The following is a 22,299-nucleotide window of genomic DNA, read 5'->3' on the forward strand; positions in this document are numbered from 1 at the left end:
GGCTTCCTTAAACCTTTGCCATGCAGTTGGTGAGACGTCGACAACACCCTTGACCACTCCATGATCGCAATAGTACTGCGATCCTTGAGAACGATGGTGTGACCCTCGAGAACACAGGTACGACCCTCGAGAACACAGGTACGACCCTCGAGAACACAGGTGCGACCCTCGAGAACACAGGTACGACCCTCGAGAACACCGGTACGATCCTTGAGAACACCGGTACGATCCTCGAGCCTGAGTTTTAGTTAACATAATATACAAACAGAAAACTACGCCTGAACTGTGGACACGGTCGTCTTGCTAAGAGAAATGTGGGACAACGACCAGAGGGGCGGCTGGGATGGTGGTTGAGCATACGCAGATGCCACGAAAAGAAAGTCTGCCAACATACGGCTTCTTCCGACTTGGGAATTCAAGATAGAAATCTACTAATTACGTTTGAACCTACTGAAGATGTGTCTACCATCACCAGATATGTGTTATACTTTGATGCTAACTAGTGTCTACACTTACCAATAACTAAACTTACCTAAAATATCTAAACCTACCTAAAATATCTAAACCTTCCTAAAATATCTAAACCTACCCAAAATATCTAAACCTCCCTAAAATATCTAAACCTACTTAAAATATCTAAACCTCCCTATAACATCTAAACCTACTTAAAATATCTAAATCTTCCTAAAATATCTAAAACTACTGAATATATCTAAACTTGCCTGTGTCTAACTCAGTGAACGGGTCTCAAACCACCTCAATTGTATCCAAATTCACTGTGTATGTCACATGAACACTGGTAATCCGACAGGAAAAAGTGGGTTAAAGAAAAAAAATACTTCTGATACACAGACCTGAAATACCATGATGGTTGCCAAACACTTTGTCATATAAAAATCGGTTTTCTCTTACAAAGAAATCGCAGAATGGCTATATCAAGGCCAAAGCTAAAACCAAAACTCCGTCCATCAAACATGCTGAAATTGAAGACAAATACGTATCATACAGCTTCGACAATACTCGAGAAACGCGCCTCTGAAGCCCAGACATTTCATTCCTCAGGCGATACCAAAAAGGGCGTTGCAGAAAAACCTCTCTGCAGGACAAATAAGAGAAGTATGTGTGGAATCACAATGTTCTAAAAGCCATCGCAAGGTACAATAGAACAAACCAGAATAATGTTTCTACAGATGAGAGCTTGATATATTCTTACGTAGGAGAGTCGCTATGAATCTACTAATCTTAGCAATGATGGATCTGTGTGTTCGTCGCTGGGAAGAAAGAACTGAGGAGAATATTTTACGCTAAGCAGAGAACATTGCACAGTGCTAGGCACCGAGCATTGCAGTGCTAGGCTGCAAGCATTGCAGTGCTAGGCAGCAAGCATTACAGTGCAGGGCAGCGAGCATTGCAGTGCTACGCTACGAGCACTGCATTGTTAGGCTGTGTGCATTGCAGTCACTAAGCTACGTGCATGCAGTCGCTAGGCTGCGAGCAATGCAGCCGAGCTCTGTGCTCTGCCTATTCATACCCTAACCAGACATCATGGATAAAATAAATTTCGTCTCGAAAAAGCGAGAGGTTCATGAGATTTCGTTGATAGCACAATGAACTCGGAGTGCTTAATATTCTTACACTTAGCAAAGTCAATATACATTCAATCCTTCATGCCTAACGCGCTCACGTTAATCTAATGAATATCCTCATGGGCGAGTCATGGTCTGCTGAGACAAGAATATATACTTTCCAGCTGTAAGTAGGTTCAACTTGTGCTGATCATGATGACAAGGACAGAAGATAGCACTGTTGCAGGCCGAGCAAACAGTGACTGGCCAAAACCTCTTCACCTGCCTGGAGCGGCTTTGGTGCCGCGCATTCGCACCGGCGCTCAAGTAAATATGTACATAGAAATCGTAAAAACATTAGATGTATTATCGTGATATTAGAAAGATAGATAGAGACTTGCTATCATAAATCCTAATAGGAAATTAACAGTCATTAGAAATATATATGATATTTGACAAACATAATGATTAATTTCTAATGGATGGTGGTTACTTTAAATCTATCATTCATTACAACACACACACACACACACACACACACACACACAGCATGGACATCGAAAATATCAGATAAGACACATCGCTGGCAAAAAGTGATCATATAATGTTCGAGTGTGTGATTATGTTGTTCGTGAGGAAATAAGACCAGGGGAAACCCGGCTCAAAGAGATGTGATCGTGGAAACTAAAGAGACCAAGTTAATTTCTCTGAAAATCTAAAATGGGAAGTTTATGAAATCTACAATGACGGACTTACGGACGTAATGTGGGGAAGATATTGGCAGTAATACACCCAGTCAACACCTGAAAGGAATGAGAGTGCAAGGAAGGAGTACAAGATAACGCAGGAGGAAAGGAAAAGCTATGAAAAGAAAACTTTGTAAGACACAAACTACTACTGGCGAGACAGGATATAATCTAAAACTTTTCTATGAATTCTTGAGGATTACATTTTCCACTACAGAACAGCTGCTTGGGCTTAACGATTCCTATGAAAATGTAGAACATTGAAAAAAAAAAGGGACTGAACAATAACTCCAAAATTTGAGGAACGAAATGATCATTTCAACACCTTGAAGGATGTGCTCAAATTATTTTCATTCCGATTGGTGATTTGAACATAAAGCTGACGGGCTTTAAGGACCCCCTAGCAGTTGAAAACACTCAAGTCCATATAACCAACAACCAGGAACAACAGCAGGAGCAGCTGCCGAGGATACCAACCATCCAACACTCGGGCCTACAAGAACAGCAAGCCATCGTGTACTGCTGAGTGGAACTGCTCCTCTCCGTACCATGACTAAACCCCAGCGGCTCATCAGACAAGCTGCCACAGACTATCACATATCTGCTTAGTCAGCCTCATTCCAGAGTGTCTCCCTCATTCCAGATTGTCTCCCTCATTCAAGATTGTCTCCCTCATTCAAGATTGTCTCCCTCATTCCAGATTGTCTCCCTCATTCCAGATATTGATTACCAACCGGGTTTTATCGGTTGTGACCCAACGCGATGTGTCAGGATGCAGCAGGAGTGATGCTGACGTTGGATCCAACGAAGGATGGAAGTCTGGGTCACGAGTTCCACCACAGAGAGAACTCTAGGTCGCAGGATCCAGTGGACGAAGTCCTCGTCGCAGGATCCAACTCCATCCAACAGCTAAGCTCTCCAGCTCAGCGTCGGAGTCTTTTTGGTGCACAATAATTCAGGTTTTTGTCCATCAGTTTTCCAGTTTTCCAGCGTAACTTTCCTTGCCCGAAGGATGGCGGCAGCTGCTGTTGGAGTCTGCTGCCGGACTGATCAACCTTGATGGACAAGTTAGGCAAAGAAATCACTTTCTATCAATATACATCTTTTTCTGTAGCGAAGCCAACATAGTCGAGGTAAAAAAACTGGTTCAGGTCGAAGGAGGTTCAATGGATGCAGACCTTTTGCTGTTTCTTAAATAGGGTATCTTTTTTTAGACAATAAGAAACATGTTTTAAATTTTTCCTTTTTTTCCCCATCTGATCACTGCAATTTTATGCACTTCATGTTCTGGAAACATTTACATAGTGTTAGTGTGGTTGATCTTGTTTTGTTCGTCGTCTGCTTCTCGTCATCATCTGTTGTTGTTAAGCCATCCATGCCTCTGTCTCAACCAGTACGTGTGTGTGTCACGTGTGTGAACCTTGGTGGTTCACATGGATGAGGCTTCCAGCGAGGCTCCTCCACCAGTGAAAAACATGAACTGTCTCCGTCAAGGAAGGCCGCATGATATTTCCTCGCGTGCCGATACCCAGAAGGACCCAGACGTGTTCTGGTGACGCACATTGTGTCCTGTGTCGAGGTTCCTTAATGACTGACCTCTCACAGGTCAACAGCCATTAACCCTTAGTACGATGGTATCATCCTTGAGAACGCCGGTACGACCCTTGAGTATGACGATTTGGCCTTTAGCCTGATCCTTAGGGATCAGGTCAAAGGCTACAAAGGCTAGGGCATCATACTCAAAGGTCATACCGACGTGCTCAAAGGTCGTATCGTTGTGTTCAGAGGTCATAGCGACGTGCTTGAGTCGTATCGTCGTGTTCAAGGGTCATACCTTCGTGGTCAAGAGTCGGTCGTGTTCAAGGGTCGTACCTTCGTGCTCAAGGTTTTAAGTCTTATCAATAGACAATTTCTTTGCCCATCCTTTTCATCCGGTCTGTTCGTTACCCACTCCTACTACAGCCGGATGGCTCTACAGAGTCTGCAGCGTTCACACCCGGGAAACACAGGAAGAAAAGCTAGAGAAGAGTTGAGTCTTACACCCGTGACGATCTTGTGGTGTAGATGCGAGTCTCCGGGCGTGACCAGGTATGGCTGGGTGAACAGCGAGGCAGTGGTGTAGCAGGGAAACATGATGCCTCCTCTCGTGAAAGAAAAAAGGTATTTCTTAAACTGGAATTCATCTTTGAAACTGCATAAGTCATGAAGGCCCTGGTGACGGCAGACATGGCTGTAAGGTGGGGGGCTGGGACATGGATGAAAAAAAAGACGAGATTTTGCTCAATTGGCAAGCAACGAGTAGCGCTCACCGCACGTCTTGCTTGATCAATTCAACAGTTTTTACTCCACTTCCATGTTCACGCTATTTACCATGCTACCTCTGCCATCTACGACATCTCTGGAAACGTTCATTACGATTGAAAAGCAAGTCAGGAAGAGTGTGGGAGAAGAGTGTGTCTGCTGATGAACGGAGGTGCAGTGATTACGAAAAGGTTGTAAGACCTGGACACATAAGCTCGAAGACAGAAGATCCACCAGCTGACTGTGTTTATCATTCCCTTAACAAACACTGTGTAATGCCTCGCCTCCTGGAAAACAGCAACAAATAGATGTCACACGGCGTACATTATCGAAGACCGAGAAACAGCATTAGCTATGGCCACCTCACCCTACATGCAGATGTAATGGTTGACGATCGACCAACGTCTATGACACCGTCAGCGACGAATTCCTCTGCCATGACGCATCACGGGTTACTGACAACACCCTCCTGCTGCATGACGGGGGATCAAGACAGCCTCTCCATCTAGCAGGTCTGACATCAGTGCTGAAGATGTCTTGTACAAGCGTCCTTTATTGTTCTATTGTCAAGCGGGACCTGGCGCGTTGACGCAACTTCCCTTACCGACCAAACCTCCGACCTCTCATGTTACGTGTCTTAACACTACATAACGTGACAGTATTACTCTCTCTCTCTCTCTCTCTCTCTCTCTCTCTCTCTCTCTCTCTCTCTCTCTCTCTCTCTCTCTCTCTCTCTTCCATACCCACATTCTTATCATCATGCAACTCCAGAACCCCTCCGATGGAGCTGAGGGTTCGGCAGCCCATGAGCCATCGGCTTCTGCTTGGGGGTCATGATAGTATGCAAACATAGGCGTCAAACAGTGTAGGACCATCAGTTTCTGACCTCCTGGCCCTACGGTCTATACAGTACTGCATTGTATTATCATCTGTGTAGTATCGTACTGTGTACGGTCCCTCGAACGTTCAGTCTACACGCTCCATGGACCGCTTGTGGTCGCCGCTGAGCTGGCTGGTCTAGGACCCTCGACACTATCATCTGAGAGATGGTAAAGTGATAATGTGGTGTTGGGAACCCCGTAACACTTACAGACCGTAACACATGTAGAGCGCGACGGCCAGCCTTCTCTGAAGACAGTTAGTGATGCATCGTCCCTATACTCACTCTATGCTCTCCCAGAGTGCGTGTAGGTGGCATCTCCCTACACTCAATCTGTCCTCTCTCCGAGCGTGCTCCGTCACCTTTCATTCTACACTCCCCCCAGAAGGCATGGATTGTCCCACTCTTTCTATACTCTCACTCTGACCGTAAGCATTCGAAAATACCGTAACCCAGAGTTCCTTCACACACCCCAGCCAGCCTCTCACACAGAATATGATATTCACGTATGTCTAGGTACACAGATGTATGCAAACATCATAGTCTACTTGTATCCACTGTCAGTTATATGCAAACCTCACTTGTTTTCTCTTACTGCTCATGCATTGCAGAACACACACACACAAACACACACACACACACACACACACACACACACACACACACTAAACAATGGAGATGGCTGGTTGGATTGTATGCATCTGGACTGCTGGAACGCCAAGAAACATTTCACATCGTACCACAAACGACGCTGATTTAAAAGAGTTGAGGCTTCAGGCGAGATTGAGGTGCAGGGTAGCGACATCCCTTCATTGGATACTAGAATATCTCAGCAGAAGGGAACAAAGGATGTGTGTCAAGGAGAACCCTCAGATAAATAGGTTGGGGTCAGCAGCAGCGTACCGCAGGGCTGTCACAGGACCATTGCATTTGTTGATTCGTGTATTGTACATAGCCTGCTGGAGAGGCTGGACACCCACCTGAATATGTCTGCAGATGATGCCAAGGTTACGATGGAAGTAAGAAGTGGGAGAGGTTGCTGATACACTCTTTATGCAACTGAACTGTAAATGTAAATGCAGAGGTGATAATGATGATGGAACGTTGTAAAAGATGGAGACTTAATACCAATAACATCTAGGAGAGAATGAGCTGCAAGAATCGGTGTGTGAGAGAGGGACTTGTGAGTCGATATTGGAACTAACTTGTCGTCAGAGCCCTACCTTCGGGAACGGTAAACAAACTGTCTGCTGGCATATATTACAATCCCACCGACGTACATGGATAAAGACACATTCAGCAAGCTGTTCACACGGTACGTCAGGCATACGTTTAAACACCTGACTGAAAGGTGCACAAACATCTCACAAAGAAGATCCAGGTAATGTGGTACAGTAATTATGATATATGAGTTACAGCGAGAGGATAGAGATCATAAATGTCTCCACCATGGAAGAACGAAGAGTAAGGGAAGACTTGATCACTACCTTCAAGTCTTTATACCAGCGTGATGATGTGAACAGTGAACAGTTCTTCAAAACATGCAGACAGAACAATCAGAGACAATAACATGAAAATAAAGAACTCTTTAGAGAAGGTGTAAAGAAACATTCTGTACAGTATAAGAGAAACAGATGAACACAATACAGTCAAGAGATGGGGCCCCACATGTCTAGAGATAACTTTCCGCACAATTAATTAAATACATGAACAAGTAAACAAACATACTCACACAAACAAGTATATTTTTTCTTGTCTTTTTTTCCCCTTTTGAGAACGTTAGTGAAGACTAGTGCACACTGCCTTCCTAGGAACACTACAGTATGTATAGGTCTTCCACACACGAACACGTCCGGGACACACACCAGTCTCTGTCCCAGAAACGTTACGACGGTTCGAGTGAGGCAACCGTCGCACTCATGACATACGGAAGCATTATTCATCACGAAGTACGTTGCTCAACCTAACTACAACGCTGACGTCATCAACGTCTGTGCCACAGCTCACGGTATAGCTCATGTCGCGTCACACTTCCGGGAATCAGTCGTGTGTCTACCAGTGTCGCAACTGAGGTCATGGGTCCACCAAGTGTCGTAACTCATGAGTCTAGCAGCGTCGTAACTTACGACACGAGTCTACCAGTGTCGTATCTTGTCTTTTCTTTTTAACTGTATTCACTATCCTTTCCCGCCTTAGCGAGGTAGCGTCAGGAACAAACGACTGAGCTATGGAAGAAAATCCTCGCTTGGCTCCTTCCTCTGCTCCTGCTTCTGGGACTTAATGATACAGGAGGGGAGGATTTGCAGCTCCCCGTTCCAGTCCCTCTTAGTCACCATCTACGACACGCAAGACATGCGAGGGTACCACTATACGACGCACGGGAGGTGAGGGGGGGGGTGTTCTACGTCACACAGGAGATGCGTGGGTAGCCCACTGTAACACGAGCCACACGTGCAGAATCAATCAAATCAATTTCCAAAACTCTAAAACAAGCGATACTAAAAACGGTTTTGTTCGGGCATAAGTAACACACAATGCAGACTTACAAAAGCAGCATCACTTTATACGTCTGCTACCAGGTTACTTATGTACTTAAGACAGAGTAAATGTTAAGAGAGACATGCTTTACAGCAGGTCACGTGACGACCAACACATTGACCCGTCAATGACCTATGTCGCCACAAGTGTTCCGTCGAGGTCAGAAGACGACTGCGCATTTCACTTGAGTTTTGGACTCAAGGAAACGATTACGAAAGAAAGCTGTGTGTGTGTATGTGTGTGTGTGTGTGTGTGTGTGTGTGTGTGTGTGTGTGTGTGTATGTGTGTGTGTGTGTGTGTGTGTGTATGTGTGTGTGTGTGTGTGTGTGTTGTAAAAGCGGGGAATTTTAAGAGGGTATTGTTGTAGATAAGTCCTGACTTGAGGTATGCCAGAATATTTACATGATGATGACGATGATGACGATGATGATAAGGCTGGCTGTGTAGGAAGGCAGGACGTCATCAGGTGAGGGATGTGGAAGAAGGTCACGTGCGAAGGGGCTGAAGAAAATGGGATGCAAGATGGCACCTGGCCGGACTCTGTTGGGAAGGCAAAATGACAACATAAACGAGAATAATATTCCCTCGTTCATCCATTACTTGATCCATCACATCATATTAATCTCACCTTCATAACATCTACAATAAAGCCAGAGACTACTCCAACCAACAGCTATTAATAACTTTTCATACACAACTGCCACTTTAGTTTACCTTTGCTTTATATCACCTTACTACTGCTTTATGATGACAATCAATGACGGACGCCACACTAGATCAAGGGGAACTGCGCTTTGCCAGACCAGTACACTCAAAGGCGAGACATTGAACGAGTCTGTATAAATATAAAAATAGATCTAAGGACTTTAAATGGACCCCAGAAGGACGGAGTGCAGCAACACAACCTAGCGTGGAAGGTGGGTCATGTGGGAAGACGCCAGAGGTCGTTGTGAGGGAAACGGCGAGGACGAGGATACGAACTGGGGAAGAATCAATGATCATCAGACTAGCGACTGTGACCTCCATACGTCCACCTGGCGGGTGATGAGAGAAGTGATACACCTTTGCTCCTGGGGTAAACATAATGATAACAACTATATACATATATATATATATATATATATATATATATATATATATATATATATATATATATATATATATCGTACAGCAAGAAGCGGGCGCGCCCAAGGTAACGGTACGTAGGACTTGCCTCCCGTCCAACATGTACCATAAGTACAAGGTTTGCACAAAGATTTATGTCTAAACATTCATCCAGGTTACTGTGTCACAGACGCCCCTCAAACATCTCTGGTTTATTCCTCCTTAAATTCACTGTATTTCTATACGGTGTTGGTTCATGTGACTACCATATCATGACGCATTATGGAGGTGATTCATGAATTAAACTGTGAGTAAGTAGTTACCTCCAGTCTGGCTAAGTTCACCATGTGGTTATAAACTCTTGGCTAACCCCAGTGTAGCTTACCCCCATCACCCAACCCCCGTGCAGCTAACCTCGCTAGTCATTACAACCCTGACCAACTCCACCAAAGATGACCTTTATTGTCAGACACCACTTAATAATCTGCTGGCAGGAGGGATCTTCCTGGGGTCTGACACTGGACTGAATGTCTCTCTCTGGGGTTGGACTGGATTGGGTTGGGTTGGGTTGGGTTCTCCCCGGGGTTGAGATGTGGGGTTAGTGTCCCGGGGTCGAACTAAGCTGAAGCTGATCGTGCAGCAGCAGCAGCAACGGTAGTAGTGGTAGCAGTAGTAGCGGTAGTAGTGGTAGTAGCGGTAGTAGCGGTAGTAGTGGTAGTAGCGGTAGTAGTAGCGGTAGTAGTAGTAGTAGTAGTAGTAGCAGTAGTAGTAGTAGTAGGAAGAACGACCGCCAACACTACCTGAAAAATGTGGGTCACCCACAACGCAGACGAACGCGCATACGAGCGATAGAAAACGTGCACCTGCGCATGTGCGGAAACTGGTTCGGCGAAACCTTGCTGGACGGCCCCTACCGCCGAGAGAGAGAGAGAGATGACTGCTCTCTCTCTCTCTCTCTCTCTCTCTCTCTCTCTCTCTCTCTCTCTCTCTCTCTCTCTCTCTCTCTCCAAATCCACGCTGGGCAGAGTGGGTAGATTCCACGTTAAGTACAGTGGATAGACTCCGGGGTGGGGTAGAGTGGGTAGACTCCGAGTAGACTCGGTTGGGGTAGACTCCAGGTAGACTCCGGGGTGGGGCAGAGTGAGTTGCTTTTTTTTCAAAGGTACAATAAACAATGTACAAATTACATGTAACAAGTAATGAAGGAACAGTAACACCTGGGTAGCTTCCATGGGTGTGGTCACCTCTCCCAAGGGCGTGGGCATTACCAAGGGCGCAGTCACCTCACCCAAGGGCTGTCACCTCTCCCAAGGGCGTGGGCATTACCAAGGGCGCGGTCACCTCACTCAAGGGCGCGGTCACCTCACCCAAGGGCTGTCACCTCTCCCGAGGGTGTGGGCACTACCAAGGGCGCGGTCACCTCTCTAAGGTCTCGGTCGCCCCTCCAGCAGGTCACCGACCTACTGGAGGTCTTCCTCGATTCTCGCAGATTCCTGGACACACAGCTCGAGCGTGACCGTTGTGCCAAGCTCCTCCTCCTCCTCAGGCCGGCCGAGTGGACCGGCCGTGCACGGGATCAACAAACCTCACCTCCCCACGGATGAAGGTCACGACCGCCAGATTTCGTAACACATTCGTGAAGTACAGGGTATATACGTAGCGGCCACCACCAGCCAACATGCTGGGAGATGTACCACCCTCCTGTATCGCTGTAACTTCTACATCGCGAGTTACAAGAACGGCATTACATGCTACATCGTCCCCTCCTGTACCGTTACGATCCCAACTGCTGTACCGGATGTTACATACGGTACGCCACACACATAGCAGAAACGTGTGTGTGTGTGTGTGTGTGTGTGTGTGTGTGTGTAATCACTGCTGTACCGGGGTTACATATAACACACCAGAGAACGGCCCCAAATGCCTCGTTTAAGCCATACCCTGTGTCATCATGAACACAACAGTAGTTGTAATAGTAATATAAGCAGTAGTAATAGTAGCAGACGTAAGAAAGTATCCATCACTATCGTTTGAGTTGCTCTGGTCATTAGCAGACTTGCATTTACTCACTTGTGTCCAAAGGTCACCAATGGTCCGTGAAATGCACTTACTCAACAGCGATCCATCAGTTGAGATTGGAAGGAACTGGCAAGTGTGATTCATCATCGTATTCCACAATTCATTTCTTTAATACAAATCGAACGTCACGTCCGCAAAAATCTGGCCATTCTCCATCAGTTTTTTTTTTTTTTTTTTGTCTGCTAAACTCAGGAAGTATCGGCCAATTTTTCATCAAAAGAAAATAAAGAGAAAGTGGTTCTGCCTCAAGCAGTAACTAGATTTTATCTTCAGAACTGATTTGACGTACAAGAACGAGCGTACCTCATGGGAAAATGTTATTTCTGTGAAAATATATATATATATATATATATATATATATATATATATATATATATATATATATATATATATATATATATATATGAGATCATATTAGTCCGTTATGAAAGTTATCAAGGCGAAATCGCACTACAGTAGGAGATCATATAATTTCATCTGACATGTAATTTTTCTATACATGTAGCACGACATGCTTCGTGGAGACAACCCACCTTCATCATCAGGCGCTGCCAGTACTTAACAAAGTTATTCAAATCTCAACACCACAACAGAGGCACCGTCCGAAACACGTCGTGCCACATGTAAGGAAAACTTACATGTTAGATAGAACTATATGAACTTCTACTGAAATACTCTGGTTCCCTTTTTCCATAACAGTTCGTACATTTCCACGGAGATGTTAGTGGACTGCTTCTTTCATTAACATTTGAGCAAATTATAAAGCTCCGCTGGTAACTCCCTCAAAATCCATTTAGCGGATTCAGTGACCCATGGAGGTCGAGCCAAAACCCATGCCATCGCAGCCAAGGGTCGCACGGTCGTACTCGAGGACCAAGCCGTCGTAACCTGGGGTCGTACCGTTGTTGTAAAGGGTCTTACGGTCGTTCTCACCCCGTCGTGCCGTCGTTGAAAAAAGAAGTGTAAAGCAAATGGAAAAATGCCAGTCGTAATTTCTACCGACTGTCGGAGTGTTCAAGTACATGCCAAGAAGGTGGGTTTGCAGGCAGGGGGAGGCTACGGTCCTCACATCACCCAAGCGGGGGAAAGTGACCAGAAAAACTAGAATTTTTGGTAAAGTTTGACAGCGGCTTTCTACTGGATCATATACACCTCGCTGTGGAAAACGGAGATGTGACATTCCGAGCCAACCTTCCTCAACGTAAGGCTATTATCTTGGTAGTACTTTTTTGTCGAATTCCATCGATCAGTCTCTCTCTCTCTCTCTCTCTCTCTCTCTCTCTCTCTCTCTCTCTCTCTGACATGTGTGAACCTGTTGTTGACATGCTTTAGAGGAACTGCATTAAAGCAGTGAAACTGTGGACGAGACAGTGTTATGAAAAGTATGGGCAAGCAACGGCGTAATTCCACCTTACTGGAAAGGAGCCGAAATTCTTTTGGACGACTTGACTGTCTCTCGTAGTATACAGTTCATTCATCAAACCCTCGACACAGCAAGCGCGAACTGATGTGCACGAACGCTTAAACTCGTCGCTCAGTTGTGAGATAATGTACTTAATGACGACACGTTCGCTTGGAGTTTTATCGCAGACACAAAGCGATAGATCCGAGGACAAATGACACACGTCTGAGCTGACCGCATCACAGTGCTGAACCCAACACAAGACCCCCGTCATTGGATTATGAAAATCTCCCGCGTGCTGTAGAAAGTACACCAAGGCAATAAAGACCAGCGTCCGGGTACATAGCTGCTAGTGCATCGCTAGAAACCGCTGGCCAACAGTGAAGACCAGAAACACCTTTTACGTCAGCTCCAGAACAGGATCTTCGACTGCGATTCCAAAAATGAAGCAGGAAGGAAAGTAGACGACGTGCCACCGACTACTGCAACGCATGCGTCCCTCGGCGGCTCCTCTGTCCCCGCCCTGACACCAATCACGACAACGTCGGGGAACACGGCGAACTCTGGCGAGGTCGAAGAGTCCAGGTCCACCTCGCTGGAGATCCTGGAGAACGCCAACTACGTCACCAACTCCTAGTTCACTTCTCTCAGTCTCCAGCGCCAGTGATTCCCGTACTTACGACACGGCGGCTCTGCCATCTACAGCTTCTTGAAAAACAGCAAACAACTCCTCAGAAATATGACAAGTAGCTGTGAACTGCCTTGTGAAGCAGCACATCTGGGACCCAGGCCTTGGGTGACGTAATTAATTCATCTTCCAAATGCGTCACGGTGTGTGATCATGAGGGAGTTGCAGCAGCAGAGTAGATGAGCCATAACAAGGTCCGTCACCTGCTGGAATCACCTGCCTCCCTGGGTCGTGAAGGCCCTTTGAATTTGTCTGCTGCCGCTGGTCGCACTTGAGTGAGGAAGATGAACATTCACTCTCAGGGGCGACGAGTCGCCTTAATAACTTTGTAAGACACACGCCCAAGTTTGATGGCACCGATGGTGTCTTGTTTTGCAGGTACCACAAGAGGCAATGTCCACTCTGCAGAGCTTGTAATGAACTGTATCTAGTACAACAATTACTGGTTTTTCACTTTAAAATTTTTTCCATGGGAAAGACGATTACGATACACAATTCGGTTTCACCTCCTGAGTGTGTTTCCATCTCGACATTCTTTCGATACTCAAAAAACTAAAAAAAATTCTCTCCCGTCGTTGACTTAAACGATTCTCCCATCAGTCATCAAACTTCCCGACGCAGCAAAATCTTAATAAATATGAAAATTCATCGATTATTACACTTTCGTGTAATAATCACATCATCAGGTCACGCCACAGGCCCGTAACCCACAGATCCCTGGGATAGGGATGAAAGAATACTTCCCATGTAGTATTCCCTGCGTGTCGTAGAAGGCGACTAAAAGGGAAGGGAGCGGGGGGCTGGAAATCCTCCCCTCTCGTTTTTAGTTTTCCTAAAGAAGGAATAGAGGAGGGGGCCTCAAAGGCTCAGTCCTCTGTTCTTAACGCTACCTCGCTAACGCGGGAAGTGGCGAACAGTATAAATAAAAATTTATATATATATATATATATATATATATATATATATATATATATATATATATATATATATATATATATAGCAGTACGTTATAGTGGTGCGCATGATTTAGCGTTTGCTGACAATTCTCTAAAGTCATGGCTCGCGGTGGTATTATATTTGTCAATGATATTTTCGAAGAAGAAAATAATCAAGACACGAGAACACCAATCATACGTGGGTGAGCGTGAGGCTGGTGTCAGGACTGGGGGCAGAGAGACGCACCTCACCACCACAAACCATCACTTGATACACCAGTGCTCATCATCCTCACTGATCAATGATGTGATTATATTAATCAACTCACAGCATCATTCACTTATGGCAAGAAGCTCTCTCTCTCTCTCTTTCTCTCTCTCTCTCTCTCTCTCTCTCTCTCTCTCTCTCTCTCTCTCTCTCTCTCTCTCTCTCTCTCTCTCTCTCTCCACCGAGAGAGCGCCACTCATCCCGGGGCCATAAATCAGCCATGCCATAACTACCAACCTACACACACACACACACACACACACACACACACACACACACACACACACAACATCCTTTATAACCGACCACATCTCACTCGGGCATTCATACCGACGTGTTAATATTGACCAGGTTTCATTCGGGGGCAACAGGAGTGACTGGGCGCGACCATATGTAAACATGGATGCTTTCGGTGCCAATGACCTGCGGAAGACAATGACGAATTTGGAGGTCATAGCAGGTGGGTGCCAACTAGTCACAATCCATCTTAGTTTCTCCCCTTTCCTAGGAGGAGGAGGAGGGAGGGGGGGAGGGGGCGGGTTAAGGCCTGATTCTCACGTGTCTAAAAAGGTCTTTTGTTTGGTTGTTAGTGTGCAGGGTGTGTGAGTGGAGGTTTGGTGGGTGGAATGCGTCGGACAGGGAGTTGAAGGTGAGATGGACGGGGGACACACACACACACACACACACACACACACACACACACACACACACACACGGGGTGTCGACGCAACACCTGGACGGGCGACTCTTTTTTTTTAACATGAGAGAAAGTTAGGAAGGCTGTAGGTCAGGTCAGACACGGGCTAGCCCAGATGCCTCACCACACACACACACACACACACACACACACACACACACACACCACTCAGTTAATAGCCAACTACAGCGGGGGGGGGGGGGGGGGGGCGTCTCCTAACCCAGAGGCAGTTAGTAGGTACACCTCACGGGGGGAGGGGGGGGGAACCCAGGCAGTGAAAACCTTCGTAATGCAGCCGCGATGACCACATGAAGACCGACGGTGAAGAACATCACAGGATCAACCTCTCTGGTGATATTCATCTTCAGAATCATCCAGGATACTTTTCCTTTCCAAGCATGAGTTACCTACCGTCCATATCGTCGGCGGAAACCGATCAGCACAGCGGCACGACCTGTGGCTTACGGGGTCTGTGACGTGACCTGGTCAGGTCGGAGGAGGGAGGCCATTATTACTCCCATGGATCGTACCGTTCGTGCTCGAGGTCTGTACCGTGGACAGGTCATGGTCTGAGATCAAGCCGACCATACCCAGTGGTCGAACCCCTCCAGGTTAAAGGGTGTTACTTGTGTGCTCCAGGGTAGGTGCCACTGCCGCACGCAAGGGTTTGTTACTTCGTGCTCAGGCACACATGAAATCTGCTTCCACTCAGTCGAAGTGTCACTGACACGACACTACACCCTCAACCTAAACATCCTCCCTGCACTAAACGCCAGCGAGAGCACAGTCGTCCCCTCACACTTTACCTTGGGTCAAAACATGCACTTAACCATCACACTCACACTCTCGAAAACAGTCATGCATGCGCTCAACCTCTCCATCTAATAAACCGGTCCTGTCCTGACCGACGGGAGAGACACACAACTCGTGGGAGAAAGAAGACAGCGAGAAGCAGATGGCTTCTGGAAAATACTACATACGTACATCAGACGACCAGATGGGTCGTCACGTCTCGTGGTCTCGATCCTCACAAATCTGACCAAGCCTCAGAGAACCACGGGTGACGCTCATCACTAAATCAAGCCACGACCTGCTTAACATTAGTCCTCCGACCTGACAACTGCTTGATGTGGACGAACCGTCCTTGTTAACATTATACCTCCGCGATCAAGCGATCGTATTTTCTTTTCATGACATTTCTTTTGTATACCAGAGCCGCTCCCTTGACGGGTGGCTGGAGAAAAAGGGGAGGAGTTTCACGAATCATCTAACTGCCAGTTAAGCATGTTGCTACACCTTCATTGCCGGGTATTATGGTACTTGTGAGTAAACTTACATAAACGTTAATGGTAACAAGCACAATCTCTTACCTTTGTTAGATCTTCAGAGAATAAGGTTGGTCTATAACCTGCAAGTTAAAGGTTCTAGGTTTGCTTCAATGTAATGACAACGCGAGGCAGCATCTATCTACTAAGCACCATCTATCTACTCACCTGCGTTTACCCGAGACTAAAATTATAACAATACAACCAGAAAAAAAAACGTATCATCCATGATTCCACCAAGACATATCTCTACGAAAAGTGTTCCACTGGTACACAAGACCCTTCTAAAGGCTCCGGAAGCCCAGGTCAGCGCTATTTACGGACCAACATGAACACATTTGAAAAAAGAATTACAGTAAGATACATATCTGAAAAGTAAACCAGTTCTGGAACCCACCTGGAACAGATGCAGCCTAAGGCAGGATACTCTCAGTACACTACGACCAGAAAGTGTTCCCTGGAGCACTCGAGTCTCTGGAATCCAGCGGATATACTGGAAGTGAGGAAAACCATTTCAGTATCATGACTACAAGTGGAGTTCTCACCCACTGATGAGCCAAGGTAATCATTTCTTTTTATATATGACATAAACATGAAATCAATCAACAGTTTACAATAGTGGGAAATAAAACAACGGTTTATTTCCCAGCCAAAGATCAAATGTTCCAGGTAAAATCCAACCCAAGGTTATGGATCTCACGCCGTCCATTTCTTCAGATGTTGGGGAATAACAGCATGAAGTGTACGTGAGGAAGAGGTTTAGACTTACCACCAAGGTTAGGTTCAAGGTTAGAACAATGGGCCTCCCGACGCGACGGCGTACGGCCTACGGGGGGAAGAAAAAAAAAAGCAGAACGCTAAGCGTCTCTGCCAAGCTAAGCTGGACACACACACACACACACACACACACACACACACACACACACACACACACACACACAAATTCAGCTTACTGATCCAAATCTATTTATCCTCGGCAGCTAAGGTGTTCAGTCCCGTTTAATGAATGTGTGAAGTACGACGGTATGACCCTATCAGCTTGACCCCTGACCTAACTCCTTCGGGTCAGGTCAGAGAAAAGACCGACCACCTTACTCAAGCGGAAGTAAACCACGGATCCTTCTGAATCCACGTTACGCGCCAAGGCATGATGTGGGCCTGAGTGCGTGTGAAGCACGACGGAGCGGAGGTGCGTGGATTGCGTGCCTGCGCCGGAGTTGAATACCGAGGACGTCAAAGTGTAGAGTGCGTGGATGAAGGCTGAGGTGCGTGTAAGGTGCACAAGTAGGGAACAGACCCACCTGAGTGCGTAGACGGGGAGTGTGGTGGTGTAAAGTGCGTTTGCTCAGGATTCAGATCAACCAGACTAAAGGTTAGGGAGTTGTGGATAGCAATGCGTAGATCGGAATCAAGTGTGTATACGCAAGGTGCGTTAAGACTAACGGTGTGCATAAGGTGCGTGAGTGCGTTGAACTTGATCGAGGTTAAGGGGTGCGTAGAGTGCACAACCGTTGAGGGTTGGCAAGCGGCCATGAGAGGCAGCAGCAGCGGCGGAGGATTGGGGTCAGGTCACGCCAACCATCCGTGTACGGAACACACAACCACACACCTGGCCTCACTCACCTGGCCTTCCAAAAGGTGTGTTCGATCCGGCCACGTGCGATCCGGATATCACGTCATATCCGAATGATTTCTCGGTATTCGGAAGCCGTTTGTGACAAGTGAAGCGACGGCTTCCTCGTATCATACTAACTTATAAATGTATATGTCTTTTTTTTAGTAAACACACACACACACACACACACACACACACACACACACACACACACACACACACACACACAGGTACAACACTGTGTCCTTTAAGTACTAGCATTGTAGTTGTGAAGGTAAGACGTGTATATTAAGGTATGAGCTGTGCCTAGTACATGTATGTGGCTGCTTCATTACTGGAATGACGCATGTGTGTGATCGTAAGATGATCCTCTCATCACCACAGATGTAGATACGTTATGTCAACGGTGTCAAAATAATGATACAGTTTTACTATCTAAGTTTTACGTAATGAGTAGCAGGGTTACGTGATGTGTACAGTACTTTGGAAACTAAGAAAAAAAATATATATAAACACTTCATTTGAAAATCCCCCTCCCCCTTCTCTCTCTCTCTCTCTCTCTCTCTCTCTCTCTCTCTCTCTCTCTCTCTCTTCTCTCTCTCTCTCTCTCTCTCTCTCTCTCTCTCTCTCTCTCTCCCCTTCTCTGGCACTAACTAAATACTCTCTCCGTGCCTCTCCCAAGAGAAGAAGGAAACTCTTTACACAATGATTCACATCCCTGAGGAAATGACCGGCCAATCAGAAGAGTCCAGGACCGAGGCGCACACAAGGGGGACGTGCCCCAAACACTCCTCCTCAGACGTGAGAATGTTCGCATGCGCTGCCTCATGAAGCTTAGGCCAACCCCCCGCCACAAACCTTGTTGTGTTCTAACCTCACGACACGACGACATTCACCAGATGTGGACGGATAATGTCGGCCATTTCAAATCAGAGACTGTCATCTCGCTGCACGACCCTTGAGCACGGCGTCACTACCCTGTGGTATGACGACCCGAAGGTTCAGGTCAGTGGCCACGCCATTATACCCTGGGGTCGTACCATCCTGCTCAAGGCACGACCTCCCCGGACGGCTGTTATGGAGGCATCTGGTTGACCCAGGTAGGGCACCATCTCCCTCAATGGTGGCTACAAGATCCTGTATCTCCTACAATGACAGACGCCTCAATACAAAAGTCAGAGTTTTACGGACGAGTAAGATGCGTACAGTACATACGTACACTCATACGGGCTTCCGTGGTGTAGCGGTTAGCATCACTGACCATGTTACATGAACAGGCACCGTCCGAGTTCGAATCCTGGACGTGGGCAGTCATCCTATAGCCAACCCCAGTCAATGTTCATTTTACTTACTCGACCAAAAATCTACTGTATCTCCAAGGGCACTCATTCAGTTCCCCGTCGCTTGTTTCTCCTCCGGACAAACAACAACCAAAGCTCTCGGCCGGTACCGGATGCCCAAGATCCTAACGGTCACCGTAACCTGAAGAAAATGTGGCAGCAGTTATAATGACCTCGTTCCCAGGCGTGCAACCCCTTCAGGACAGTCATCTGCTCCGTCGCATCCTACTTCTTCAATTGTTCTACATTTCCCGTGAATGTGACCGATTACTTAAATTACACACACACATATATATATATATATATATATATATATATATATATATATATATATATATATATATATATATATATATATATATATATATATATGAAAGAATGTTTTGTCCTAAAAATGTTATAGAAGACGAGAGGTGAAGATTCTGATCCTATTATAAAATCCCTTTCTCCTCATATTCATTTTTTTCTTTTGCACAACCTTATCCCTACATCAGACACACGATTATCTTAATATCGACGGATCTACAGGGACGTCCTACATGGAGGGAGTAAAGAAAATGAGATTTGGGGAAGGTGCTTGGGATGAGAAAAGACGGGAAAGCTAATTTGATTGTGAAATCCCGACAGATGACAATATGTAGTGAATTCTCTTGGGTTTTCGGAAGGCAACAGCTATTACTTACGCTGAATGACACTTCTGAATCAGTTTATTGTATCACTAAATCAATTTCTCAACTACGGTCTGTTAAGTTACCCGTTAACACAGGACACTCCAGCACTGTGACATTCCTCGACTCTCTGGCTCAACGCTTGACGTTCTCCAACACTGTGACCCAACACCTGACGTTCTCCAACACTGTGACCCAACACCTGACGTTCTCCAACACTGTGACCAAACACCTGACGTTCTCGAACACTGTGACCAAACACCTGACGTTCTCGAACACTGTGACCCAACACCTGACGTTCTCGAACACTGTGGCCCAGCACCTGACGTTCTCCAACACTGTGACCAAACACCTGACGTTCTCGAACACTGTGGCCCAGCACCTGACGTTCTCCAACACTGTGACCCAACACCTGACGTTCTCCAACACTGTGACCCAACGCATGAGACTCCATCACTGTAACCTTTCAATACCTGAGACTCCAACAATCACCTAATACATGAGACGCTCCAACAATGTGATCTTCCTTTACCTGACACTCTACTTGACACCCCTCCCCTCCAACACAATACACTCTCCACCACAATGACCTTCTAACACATGAGACCCAACTATGAACTACAGTATAGTAATCGCAAACTTACAGCAATGGAACGGACACTACTGTCGTAAACTCACAACAATGGAAGGCTCATTAGTCGTAAATTTACAATGAAGGGTTTGTCTTGTCGCAAACTTAGGACAATAGAGGAGTCTGACTTTCCGTAAACTTACGACAATGAAGGGAATTTTTGTCTTGTCGCAATTACACCACAAGGAAGACTTAATGACTTTCTCCAGAAACATGACAACACGGCTTAACAACCCACCTTGTTGTGTCCTCACCTGTAGGACTGGACCATCATCGCACATGTGCAGTTAATTCATCATGACCTGATCAGGTCAACATCTAATCAGTCAGGATAAGCCTGGCTATCTTGCGGTCGACCTTGTCTGTTGAGCCTGTCTGGGGTTAGCAGCCAGGAGTCAGGTGTATCGGAGTGACAGCAGATGTCAGGTGTATCGGAGTGACGGCAGGTGACAGGTGTATCGGAGTGACGGCAGATGTCAGGTGTATCGGAGTGACGGCAGATGTCAGGTGTATCGGAGTGACGGCAGGTGAAAGGTGTATCAAAGTGACGGCAGGAGTCAGGTGTATCGGAGTAACGACAAGTGACAGCAGGTGTCAGGTGTATCGGAGTGACGGCAAGAGTCAGGTGTATCGTTCTGTAGCAGATGTTATCGTCGTGTTCTTGTTGCACTTGCGGTAAAAAGTGTGGTATGCGGCGTGGAGAGAGTGACTGGCTTCATGGTATGGTGGGGGACGGGGACAACTGTCTCACCACGAGTACGTGGGTTCGATCCTTCACCCCAACATTGGCTGACTGGCAGCGGACTCCCAACCTACTTCCGGGTCAGGTTGATGATCCAGACTCGTGATTCGCATTGATGTGGTCGAGTACAAGGAAACAAGTCTTCCATGTTGGGAGGAAAATTTCTGCTTCTTTAGCGAGACTCCCGCACGGGGAGAATCGAACCCCCTGACTTCGAATTCAAACCCCAACGACCTTGTAGAGAGTGTGGTGGGACACCTACGTCCGCAAAGACGCTCTGATCATTACTTGCGCATAAAAACTTGAGTTTTTGTTTTTATTGAAGTGGCCTATAACTTTGTTAAATGTGAGGCATGGCATTATGTCCATAGCTGCCGGACCATATACGAATAACAGAAGTGATGGAAGCTACCACCTGAACAGTGTATGCGGACCAGTTCTCGTAGGGAAACACCGACCTGGACAAGAGATCAGTTTGAAACCGGCTCGCTCGAGGCTTCGACACGAGGAACAATAAGTTGACATCGAATCCGTGAGACGGATCTGAGGCTTGTTCATTTCAGGCCTCGAGAACGTCAACAGTGGGTTCATTTCGACTCGGTGAGGAGGCGTCCATGACAAAATAATCAAAAACGTGTACGATGCAACGCTTCCACAGGACAAAATCTGAAGCAGGAATACGAGTGAGCGGTCTGGTAAGGACAGACTTCTACTTGGAGAACATATGAACCAGTCATGAACATGAACTACGAAATAAACTCTCTCTCTCTCTCTC

The 22,299-nt window shown here is 46.4% G+C and overlaps 2 protein-coding genes across 2 annotated transcripts in view; one reads left to right on the plus strand and one right to left on the minus strand.

The window, feature by feature from the left end:
• The window catches only part of LOC139758298 (superoxide dismutase [Mn], mitochondrial), a 220,641-nt gene that overhangs the window by 81,853 nt on the left and 116,489 nt on the right, over positions 1–22,299 (plus strand). The window lies entirely within an intron of this gene.
• LOC139758292 (uncharacterized) overlaps positions 1–22,299 on the minus strand; it is a 74,759-nt gene that overhangs the window by 47,466 nt on the left and 4,994 nt on the right. Inside the window, exon 3 of the mRNA XM_071679507.1 lies at positions 16,926–17,021. The gene's annotated coding sequence lies outside the window, so the exon portion shown is untranslated. The remainder of the gene's footprint in view (positions 1–16,925; positions 17,022–22,299) is intronic.

Source organism: Panulirus ornatus, chromosome 30, assembly GCF_036320965.1.
Source record: "Panulirus ornatus isolate Po-2019 chromosome 30, ASM3632096v1, whole genome shotgun sequence".
Taxonomy (NCBI): domain Eukaryota; kingdom Metazoa; phylum Arthropoda; class Malacostraca; order Decapoda; family Palinuridae; genus Panulirus; species Panulirus ornatus.